This window comes from Eumetopias jubatus, unplaced genomic scaffold (assembly GCF_037043125.1).
Source record: "Eumetopias jubatus isolate StellerSeaLion01/CBP00866 unplaced genomic scaffold, mEumJub1_p1.0 scaffold_3, whole genome shotgun sequence".
In the NCBI taxonomy this organism is placed as follows: Eukaryota; Metazoa; Chordata; class Mammalia; order Carnivora; family Otariidae; genus Eumetopias; species Eumetopias jubatus.
In genome coordinates this window covers 2039436-2049626 of record NW_028274809.1, presented here as the reverse complement: position 1 = coordinate 2049626, position 10191 = coordinate 2039436, and the positions used below count along the sequence as shown (strand labels likewise).

Sequence of the window (10191 nt, the reverse complement as noted above, 5' to 3'; positions counted from 1 at the left end):
CAGCGATGATGGCTGTGAACAGAGACAGTTTTACTTCTTTCTTTCCAGACTTTGCGCTGTGACTCTGGCCAGGACCAACAGTACAGTGCTTATAGAAGGGGCAGAGACACACATCCTTGCATGACTCCTGATACCACGGGCAGACCACTCGGTGTTACGGTGTTCATATGAAGGTAACTGTAAGTTTCCAGAGACACCCTTTATCAACTCAAGGAAACTTCCTCCTATTGTTAGTCTCTGAGAATTTTTTGAGAGAGAGAGAGAGAATCTCAAGCAGACTCCATGCCCAGCATGGAGCCAGACCTGGGGCTCGATCTCATGACCTGAGCCGAAACCAAGAGTCAGACGCTTAACTAACTGAGCCGCCCGGGCGCCCCAGTCTGTGAGAATTTTTAGCATAAATAAATGCTGAGTGTTGTCAAATGCTCCTTCTGTATCGATTCAGGTGAACACATTTCCCCCCCTTTTCCCTCTTAATGTGCTGAAGAGCATTGACTGGTCTCTGACAAACTAACCTCACATCCCTGGGATAAACCTGACTGGGTCCTGATACATTATTCTTCGTATATCTTCCTGCATTTGATTTTCTAATAAAAAAAAGATATTTCTGCATCTGTGTTCATAAGGATTTGGGTCTGTATTTGTCATTTCTTGTCAGGTTTGGCATTAGGGTCATCCTGGCTCCTCATAAAATAAATTTAAATGTATCCTTCCTCCTTGATTTTCTGAAACAGTTTGTGTAAAGTTGGTATCATTATTTTTTTTTTTTTATTTTTTTAAGATGCATTGTTTCTTTTTTTAAGATTTTATTTATTTATTTGACAGAGAGAGACACGGCGAGAGAGGGAACCCAAGCAGGGGGAGCGGGAGAGGGAGAAGCAGGCCTCCCCGCCGAGCAGGGAGCCCGATGCGGGGCTCGATCCCAGGACCCTGGGATCATGACCCGAGCCGAAGGCAGACGGTTAACGACGGAGCCACCCAGGCGCCCCCATTATTATTATTTTTTTAGATAGTTGATAAAATTTAATAATGAAAACATCTGGGCCTGGGATTTTCTTTGTGGAAAAGTTTTTGATAGCAAATTCGATTTCTTTAATATGTATATGGCTACCAGGATTTTCTATGTATTCTAGTGTCACTGTTGGTAAATTAGGTTTTGGAGGAATTGTTTGTGTCACCTGATTTGGTGGACAGAGAATTTGGGGTTGATGGGTTTTTTTTTTTTTTTTTTTAAGAGTAAGTCCTTCCATCGTCTTCTGGCCACCATCACTTCGACAAGAAATCAGCTGTCACTTGGACCATCTTCCCCTGGAAGTCACGGCTCATTCTCTCTGGCTGCATTCAGGATTTTCTCTTTTTCTTTACTCTTCAGCAATTTGATTGTGGTGTGCTTATGGGTGATTTTCTTTACCTTTACCCAGTTTAGGGCTCATTGATCTTGAATCTATAAATCTGCTTTTCACCAAATTTAAGGGAATGGCTGCCTTTTCTTTTTTTCCCCCAAAATATTTTGTCTATCCCACTCTGTATTTTCATTCTTTCTGTAACTCCAGTTACAAGTATGTGAGGCTGCTCAATAGCATCCACAGGTCACTGAGGCACTGTTTTTTGTTTTGTTTTGTTTTTTTAATATTCCTCTCTCTTATTTTTCAAATGTGGTCATTTTAAAATAAATTTGTCTCCAGGTTTACTTATGTTTTCTTCAGCCACCTCTAATCTTTTGTTAGCCGCTCCAGTGCATTTTTCATCCTAGATATTTTACACTTTGGTATTAAAATATCTACTTGGTTCTTTTTATATTTTCCTTTTCTCTGCTGAGATTTATTTCTACCTGTTCACTTTTTATGGCTTTTATTTTCTGTTTCTTTACATGTCTAGGAATCTTTATTTACAGAATATTATTGATGATACATTGTTCAGATTCTGGGTTCCATTATCTTTCTCTGAAAACTATTAATTTTCATTCTAATAAGCAGTTTATTTACTAGATAATCACCTTGCACTTGTGGAGACTTCATTAAACTCTTTTGGGGTAAATCTATTTTTATTTTTCTTACAGTTATAGGGAAAATCCTTAGTCTTAGGGCACAATCTTTGCTCTTCAGTTGTGATCCTTCTGGAATTTCAGGGGAAAATGAGTTTTTTACCAACCCCCCGTAACTTGACAGGATTGAAGCTCCAAATTCTGGCTCATATGGTGGGTGAGCCACAGCTGAAATCTCCACTCACCTCTACCAGCTGTGATTTCCTAGCAAACCCCTACACGTGTCACCAGGATGGAGGAGAGCTTATGCAAAGATTTGGCCTCTCCCTCCATGGCTCCCAGTTTTCTTGGACTTCCTTTCTCAGTTCTCCGGATGCCACCTTCCGACACTTGACACCAAGTCGACTGCTTGAGTTACACCGGCCCACGTGGGCAGATGAGGATGCCCCAATCATTCTGTCTTCTTTAGTTTCTATTTTAGGTTCTGCTCCAATATTTAAAAGATAGTGCTGTTTTTGTGTGCTTATTTGTTCAAAGTGTATAATTGTTGTCTTAAGGAAAGTTAGCCCAACACAAGGTATTTCACCAGACTTTATCAGACTGTATGCCTTTTTTGTTAAGTGTGTTGAATGGAACGTCCTGACTACGGACTTATGAGGCAAGGGTCATGCCCCAAGAAACAGTTATTGCTCAAGGTTCCTGGGAGTCCTCTTCCTTAACCTCCTTCTGTTCTCCCTTAGACTCTCATCCCCCGGGTCATCCCCCAGGTCATCTGTCAGCTGGAGCATTGTGGACAGCTTCATGAGACAGTTACAGGACACCACACAGGACTCACACCACAACCTCTAATTTGTGGGGTTGGAACCACTGCAAGAAATAAGGTCAACCATGTCCAGAACTGAGGTTCTGAGCTGCAGAGATGCTTCTAATGGTCTTGAGGACTGTATAGGATCCAGATCCCAGCAGTGGATGAGAGGGCCCTCAAAAGGTCTGTGGGGAGGGGGCCAGGGCAAGAAAAGGGAGCCATGATTCTGGCTAAGTGGAGAACCATCACCTTCATCCCAGGCCTCAGCCTGTGCCCACAGGCCCTGAGCAAGACAAAATAACTTGGGAATGTAGACAGAGAGGATATATTCAGAAGCTAAGCTGCTCCTTCCCAAGAGGTGGGTAGGAAAACAGAAAGAAAAGGTTCATGGGGCAAAGAACCTTTCCAAGGATCATGGGCATGAGGAGGAAAGGGTGAGAGAGATGCACGCAGACAGGACCCACCCCTCAAGGAGCCACGACTTCGGTGTCACAGCAAAGTGAGGGGATGGCCCCTGGCCTCCTACAGACACTGGGCTGATCAATGTCCAGATAGGTAACCTCAAGGAGATCACATTTGAGGAATTAGGAAGAAATCCTGCAGGCATCCACGTCAGTGGAGAAACGTCTGTGGCTCATGGTGGAGGGGAAAATGTGAACACCACAGTTCCCATTCAGGACCCCAAACACAGCCATTCGACCAGGTAGCAATTGGGACTTTTGGGGAGTGGCAAGTGCATGCATGACCCATGAGTTCTCTCTCTGCTCAAGCCAGGGCTCACATGTGAGTGACAAAGAGGTATGTTCATGAATACCAGGACTCTGAAAGTATCCTGGAAAATACGGCTCAGGTAGGAAGGTCAGATCAATAGGAAATGGATGAAAATTAAGATTACAGGTAAGAGAAGATACAGAACAAAAGGCATGATAGCAGATATCCAGACCAGTAAGTCAGACATTAATGTTTAGATAATTGTATGTTTATAGAATAGAGTTCAGGTGTCAAAATAATTATTGCAAAGAATGCATAATGCGTGACATATATTCACAAAACAGAGCTAGAAACACCCACATTATTCAAGCAAAATTTGAGAGCTGGAAGCAAGGAAGGAGAAAATTCAGTATGCTAACATGTCCCATTCTATAGGGAGTGAACCAGTTCCTGATGTAGTATTAATGCTGGCTGAGAAATCGTCATAAATATGTGCATTGATATCTTAAGGTAGCCACTGGTCAAATAAAAATGTTTCATTTTCAAATAAAGAAAAAGAATAAGCAAGAAAAGCCTGAGCAATATAACAAAAGAAATACAATAGCAGTACTAGTAAAGCGTGGGAATGTTAGGCATCAGGAAGCATATTAAAAGATAAAAAAACAGACGAAGCAAAACCTGATTAGGGCAACCAACTATTGAATGGGCCCAAAGATGAAATCCAAGTCCCCTGTTGTTGCAGGAACAGAAGAAACCGAGCCCACAGGGTGGACCCCGAAGCTGGTGAGCAGGGGACCCTGGAGGGGGCAGCTCCCCAGCACCCAGCGTGGATGAGTGAATGAGCCGGGTAGAACACAGGTGCAAATATGATTATCAGAAAACAGCACAAGACCACCTAGAAATGTGAAGAAGTGCATCAAAGGGTCTTCTTCATATGAAAAATTATAATTCAGCCAACAACCAACACCTGCTCTGTGCCATGTGTGGTCGTGTGCGATCTGTGGTGAGGGGCACATGATTTCATCTTCCGGACAACTCTTTCAAACTGCCCTTCCGTTTGGGTCGTGTGGACACCCCCTCGCCTCGGGTGGCTGCGTCCATCCCGCCGACGCCCTGAGCACAGATCCCACAACAAGGGGACAGAGCTCAGGAGCAGCCAAGGGGAGCGTCAGTTAACACCCCCTGAAGCCTCGGAGTAATCAGGAGCAATAGAACAATGAAGGAAATGTTCTAATCCAGTGGTGTGACTAACACGCTTGGCTCTGTGGTGCAGACTGCTCCCCCAAACACAGCACATGGAGTTTTTCAAACCCCTGTGAATCATTTAATTATATCTGCCTGGGAGAGTTGGGTTGAGGCATTAAATCAGATCCCAGACCTAAATGAACATCTTGAAAAGCACATATTTTTAAATGTTTAAATCGCTTGGGCCAGGTTCTCTGATCACGGTGTAATAAAATCAGAAATTGATCCCAAAAAGGGGAGAACAAGAAAATATCAAACCAGTTGGGAGCTTTCCAAAACTCTTAACTCCATGCTGAAAGAGAAAATAAAACATTGTAACAAACCAATGAAATCATGGCAGCCACAGGGCCTCACATCAGAACCTGTGATATGAGGCTGACTTTGTCATCGGGAGAAGATTCATACCTTTAAATGCGTTAAGCGTTAGCAAGAAAAGTCAAAGTGACTGAGTGGGCAGCTTAGGAGAGCAGCTAATTTATCAGGAGAGAGCGGAAGAATCTACACAGTAAAGGCAAGAGCAGATGTTAATAAAACAGAATCTGAAGGGACATGGGTAGAATGGACACACAAATTCAAGAGCAGACGCCTTAAAAACAGAACAAGAGATTAAAAAAACAAACAAACAGAAGGCATACCAGCAAGGCTGGTAAGTATGGAAAAGAACAGAAATCTATTATAGATTAATCTATTATCTATTAATCTATTATATTATCTATCTATTAATCTAAAATCTATTATAGAGGGCACCTGGGTGGCTCAGTTGGTTAAGCGACTGCCTTCAGCTCAGGTCATGATCCTGGAGTCCCGGGATCGAGTCCCGCATCAGGCTCCCTGCTCAGCAGGGAGTCTGCTTCTCCCTCTGACCCTCTTCCCTCTCATGTGCTCTCTCTCTCTCAAATAAATAAATAAATAAAATCTTAAAAAAAATCTATTATAGATTTTCTAAAATCCACTATATATTATCTATTAATCTAAAATCTATTATAGATTAATCTATATAGAAATATATAGAAAATCTACTATATATTATCTATCTATTAATCTAAAATCTATTATAGATTAATACTGTTAGGAAAGATAACAAGTTTACCCAAGATACAGAAGAGACTGGTCTTTAATCAGAAGAGAATGCTGTGTGTAACTCTGTAGAAAACAATCTTAAAATCTCCATAAACTAATCGATTTTCTCATAAAATGTAACTTACCACAGGTAAGTCCTGAAGAAATAAGAGACCCATAAAGACAGATTCTCTTAAAATACTGAGTTATTAAAAAAAATTCTCCAAAGACTCTCTGTCTAGTTACGGATAAGTCCATGATTTCAAATCAAATGTAATTGTGATACCAAACCAGGCAGAATGCAAAAAAAATAAATAAATAAAACCAAAGACAAATTCTCCTATGAAGAAATACGAAAATCCTCCACAGAAATTCAACAGTTTGTTAGGACAATTATGCTCTCTGAACAAGTGATGATGATTCTGGGAGTGTGATCTTTCTTACCGTGAATGATCACATGAAGAGAGCAGGGCAGCCCTGTGAACTGGCTGCCCCGAGCCCTGCCCTCACCTCTGACTTTCCAAGCCTCCTTCTAGAAAGGGGCAGCCATTGGACAGCTTCTACTAATGAGATGTAAGCAGAAACCCTTCTGAGTGAGATTTCCAAGGAAGTCTTTTATTTTCCCGATAATAAGAAACAACACACCCCTTTAGCCTTTCACTCTTCTTTTTCTCCCTTCCTGGAACTCAGAGGCGGTACAGCAACCCTATTGTGACAATGAGGCCAAATGCCACAGGCTAAATCTAGTGAAGAAATAAGCCAGAAAGAACCAGGGTCCTTGATGACACCGCTGAGTCAAACATGGGTGGTCCCCTCCATCTTATTTTCTGTCTTATTTGTATATTTATATTTAAATATATGTAAATTTTACATTAATAATTTCTTATCATGTATCATACTATATATTGTATATTTAAAATATTTATATTTTGTCTTCTTTTCACAAGACAAATATACCCCTTTTTTTAATAAGCCACCATTCTTTATTCTGTTACTTACAGTCAAATCCATTTCTAACTGTTAATCTTTTATTCAACACGTTTGTTGAATATCGAATGTTGAATATTTGTGGTGAGCACGAGGTTTACAGCTTTGTGTCTTGAAAGACCTGTGATGGAGGTCTGATCAATGAAATCGATCTTGATTTTTAAGTCCTTAGAACAAAGCATTGATCTGCACCTGCCGGACTGAGGTAAACTGATGCCTGCACCAAGCTCAGCTGTGATGCTGGTCTGTAATGACAGAGACGAAGTTTTAGTTTTGCAGAGTCAGGAATAAAGCAATGCTACCCCTCATCACCACTACTATTTAGTCAGGCTTTTGAAGCAGAAACCGACCCCAGACAACCAGATAAAATACTGAGACATGGGCTGGTGGTAGGGGGCCTACTGAAGGCATCTTCCCAGCAGCTCTGGCCCCTGACCCTGGGAGGCTAGCCATGGTCCTGGCCATGCTGGCCTCAGCCCTGACCCCCTTCCCTGAGCGTGGTTGGGATGGGGCTGGATCTCACCATGTGCAAAGAGAAAAGGGACCTCAACGACACCAAACCGACTCGGAGGAAGCCTCAGGGCTACCAGGTGCTTTCCCAGCTCTAGCCTCCCCCTGCCCATTTGCTTGCACCTCTGCCCGGGAGGGGTGGTTTCCCGTCCCCCGTCCTGGGTACCTCTGACCAGCACCCAGGCCCACCCCTTGATCAACCACGGAGATCCCTGCCACAGGTCCAGGCCCAGGCCCAGGTGCCTTCCGAAGGCCTGGGACTGAGGAGCACTGCTGAGTCACACTTTGGCGGCCAGGAGAAGCCGGTGCAGCTCAAGGAGGGTCCCCTGATGGTATCAACCAAGGCCCCGCTGACAGCACAATGGAAAATGGAGTGACCAGGACACTGGCAAAGACTGAAGAGCCACTTGTATGGCTCTGGGAATAGAAGGTGTCCTCGAGCAATCCCCATGGCAGCCCAGAGGAGTGGGTTGCACTGTGGAACCCACAGGACAGCCAGGCCTGGAACCTGGAGACCCTGGAGAAGGGGCTGCTCTGCCTTGGGCTGCTCACCCTGTCACTCCTGGACATGCCCCAGATCTGCCCCTGCTCACCCCGTCACTCCTGGACATCCCTGCGATCTGCCCCAGTCACCCCATCACTCCTGGACACGCCCCGGATCTGCCCCTGCTCACCCCGTCATTCCTGGACACGTCCCAGATCTGCCCCTGCTCACCTAGGCCACGCCCATAAGCCCTATCCTGTGGCTCAATCCAGCTCCATCTTCTAGAGCCACGTGTCTCTGAGCAGGCAACCACTCTTAGTCCTACACCATCTGGATGAAGTCTGAGCCATAGGATCCCTCATTCAGTGTGGGGGCAGGTGGGGCACAGGCCCCAGGACGTCACATCCAGTCCAAGGGGGGTTGTTGCCATGAGCATTCCCAGCTCCGGAAGCCAGGCCAGGAGCCGGGCCGGTGCCGGGCTGTGCGCTGCGCCCCAGGCCTTGTCCACTCCTCCACCCACCTTCCCCACTGCAGGCAGCCCCCTGCCTCCTTCCACACCCCATCCACAAACATCCTCTATGTTTTCTGTTATTTCATAAAGAATTTCACTAAAGTTACAAATAGATCATTACGATCAACAATGAGCAGGACAGCCTCACGGGGAAGTCTGGGTTGAGAACGAGGCTCCTACCTCTGCTGCAGATCCACCTGCTACTGACGTCATGTGCACTGGGGTGGTGCCGACAGCCTTCTGTGCATTAACTTGCTCATGATGGTGTGACCCTTACCGCGTTTTACAGGTGAGGGGGCTGGGGTCCAGAGAGGCTGAGTAACCTGCCCAAGGACACACAGCAGACGTCAAGAAAGCTGGGTGTCAACCCAGCAGAGGGGCTCCTAAGCTGTGATGACATGCCCCCGGCTGCCAGGATGAACACTTACAGCCCGGGGCTGGACTCTTGTCACTTACATGCTACAGCTCAGAACACCGAAGCGGGGAGAGGTCAGTGGCCTGCGGGGCCAGCAGGAGGTGAACCTGGACTCAGCCCCAGGGAGCCTGGAGTCCCCAGGCTGCACTGTCAGCGGCCGGAGATGCTAGAGGAGGAGGGTCACAGTCCGGTTGGGGGCCCAGGGGGCGCTCAACAATCTTCTACATCAACGCCTTTGCTGGGCAGGCAGGGAGACTGCGGTCCAGAGAAGGGGTCACTTACCCAGGGCCACGACATGTGGCAGGGAGGCCGGCACTATGATGCACTCTCTCTCCCAGCCCTGCCTGTTCACTTCCCCTCCGCAGGGCTGCACAGCAGCTCCTCCCACCCCAGAGGACCCGCCCCCGGGGGCTCCACTCCCTCCTGCTCACACCCAGTCTGACCTCATCTTCACGTGGCCCCGGGGTGGTGGTGCCCCAACCCTGTGAACAGGCCCTGGGGGCCCAGCGCTGCCTCTGGCTGCAGAGCCCCCACTTCCTTCCCTGCGATTCAGCTGCCCTGGCTACTTCAAACATCACGTTGATTTCATCACAAGACACCAGTAAAAACAGAAACCAAAGGGCAGAGTGGAGTGTTTACAGAACGTACACGGGCCCAAAGCTTCACACCCCGAACAGGATAAGAACTCACAGTCCGGAAGAGGGGGACGAGCGAGTGGAAACGTGGGCACAAGGGCTTGCAGACATGGTTCTGAGCCCCGGGGGCGTTAACCGGACAAGTGCTCAGCATCGGCTCCCCGCAGGGAAGAGTATGCTCCCCGCAAGCACCACAGAAAGGCTAAAACAGACCCACGTGGAGATGTTGAGCAACTGGAATCTCCATACAGTGTTGATGGGAGTGAAACTGTTACAATTGCTTTAGAAAACAGCATGGCAGCATCCACTTAAAACTGAACGTTTGTGTGTTCTGACTCCACGAGTCGACGCACACATATGTAGATGTTCTCCATACGCGTGCGTAGATACGTGCGCCGAGAGGCGGTCAGTCAGGTGCACAGGAGCACAAATCATAATGGCCCCAAACTGTTCATAATTCGAGTGCCCGTGGGTAGCAGATGCCTGACTCCATCTACTCTAGGATGCAAGGTCATACAGCGATGAAAAACCACAACCACCAGCCCCACCCAAGCATGAATCTCACACACGTGGGATTGTACAAGGGAAGCCCCACCCAAAATGGTACGGCCGGAGTTATTCCATTTACGAGAAGTTTTAAAGCAGGCGGGACTCCTCTCTTGGAATGGAGGTTACCTTCAGGAGGTGGGAGGGAGCCTTCCAGAATACGGGAGATGTTCTGTATCTTGACCTGGGGGCTGCGCACATGGACGTGTTCACTTTGTTAACTTGCATTGTGCTGAACGCTTGTATTTTGTGCGCTTCTCTGTATGTATGATCTACTTCGGAAAAGTATAGTGAAAAAC

General features: G+C 46.4%; 1 long non-coding RNA gene across 1 annotated transcript; it reads right to left on the bottom strand.

Moving 5' to 3' along the window:
* Positions 1-6783: 6783 nt before the first annotated feature.
* Positions 6784-9044, bottom strand: LOC114210872 (uncharacterized). The gene is made up of 3 exons (XR_003609595.2): positions 8753-9044; positions 8477-8619; positions 6784-7036 (listed from the first exon to the last, which is right to left on the bottom strand). It is a non-coding gene; the product is annotated as an uncharacterized LOC114210872 (long non-coding RNA).
* Between the last annotated feature and the right edge of the window lie 1147 nt (positions 9045-10191).